The following is a 1,887-nucleotide window of genomic DNA, read 5'->3' on the forward strand; positions in this document are numbered from 1 at the left end:
AGATGCATATGTAATTTTTTTAATCAATAAAAAAATGATTATGAATAAATTCAAATTTCCAATCTTTATCTCCATTCCAGACTTAGCTTCTGCAGTCAAGGGCTTGTTTCCCCTCTTGACCACTAGTTGCTTATGATACATACATACACTCATCCACACCCACTTCCAGAGGCTCAAACTGGACTCTGTCTTCCCCAATACCCCCGGCCCACCCTTCTCTGATCATCTCTACCTTCATTAAAAGTGTCTCCATTCACCATTCACAGAAACTGAAAACTTTAGTCATCTCAGGGTTTCTCTTCTACTCTCCTGCTATCCTCACTTCACCACCAGTAGAAACTGAAAACTTCAGTCATCTCAGGTTTCCTCTTCTTGCTTCACTCACTTCATCACCAGTTCCTCACCAATTCTGCCTTTACCAGAATCTCTCAAATCCATCCCCGCCTCCCTCTTCCAGCTTCTGGTAAAAGTGTGTCAATAGCAATATTGTTACTGGAGCCTGTGAGCTGGAACAGTGAAAACAGAACGTCTAACAAAGACGAGAGGGAATAGTGCCATATTGGGAGCTCAGTGTCAGCCTCTGCTCTCACCAGTTTGTACACTCAGCAATGGAGGAAGGAAGCTACAGCTTTGGGGTGGGCCATGCATGCATTGAGCCTATGCTTAACCTCCAGGCCCACACCATGGCACTGTACATCCAGCAAGCTCTGGGGAGGCCGGGGAAAGGTTGGGTACCATCCAAGGAACATATCATCTTGTTCTATGGAGGCCATGGCATGAGACACACGTCTTCACACTTGATGCCCACTTCAAAAAATTCTTCCACATATCTCCCTCACTCAGACCTTTGTCACCAGTCTTTCAATCTTGTTTTTTAAAAGTCTCTAGGAAACAGCTGGCCAACACATTAGCCACCACTTATGAGTCAGTGTAATTTTATATTAGGCCATCTCTCTTTCCATACAAAATGGAAAAACAGATGTACTACTCAAAGTTCTGTCTATTAGGAAGATTTCTCTTTCTACGGTATTTCAGGGTATCCCTTGAGAAGGGGATGTGATGACTCAATGACTGGTACCAACTTACTTTGCATAAGGCCCACTCTTTTCCCTCCTCTGTTGCTTGGTTATATGGTACTTCCCATGAAAGTACAGGAATGTGTGGAGGGAGAGACACTGAAACAGTGGAAGCGGGTACCATGGAATCCGAATTCTCTGCTCATATGAACTTCTTGTGCCTCTGGGACACTTGGGTTTATCTCCTATAGCTTATAGATGCCATTTCCACTTAATAATGGGATGCTGCTGAACATGCCCAACTATCATTTGGTGGATCAGGTAACGATCAGTTTATTATGGGTAGTTCAGGTTGTACGGTTACTTGTTGTTATGCGTTGAACTGTGTCCCCTCAAAAGAGATACGTTGGACTCCTAATCACCAGTATTTTAGAAAGTGACCTTCTTTGGAGATCGGGTCTTCACAGAAGTAATCAGGCTGAAAGGAAGTCATTAGGGTGAGCTCTAATCCAAAATGACCTTATTAAGAGGGGAAACTTGCACACACAGACACACATAGAGAGAAGATGGTGTGAAGAAACACAGGGAGAAGGCAGTCTTCAACAAATGAAGGAGAGAAGCTTGGAACACATCCTTCCCTCACAGGCCTCAGAAGGAACGTTGCAACCTTGTCAATCCCTTGATTCTGGACTTTCAGCCTCCAGAACAGTGAGACAACACATTTCTGTTGTTTAAGCCACCCAATTGGCGATGCTTTGTTATGGTAGCCCTAGCAAACCGATGTGCTTGGTGTTCCATGACCATGCTTTCAGTCTCTACCAAAACCTTGTAGAAAGAGAGGAGCCTAGGGGGTGGGGGATGGTTGAGAAAG

The sequence above is a fragment of the Myotis brandtii genome, unplaced genomic scaffold (assembly GCF_000412655.1).
Source record: "Myotis brandtii unplaced genomic scaffold, ASM41265v1 scaffold125, whole genome shotgun sequence".
NCBI classification, from domain to species: domain Eukaryota; kingdom Metazoa; phylum Chordata; class Mammalia; order Chiroptera; family Vespertilionidae; genus Myotis; species Myotis brandtii.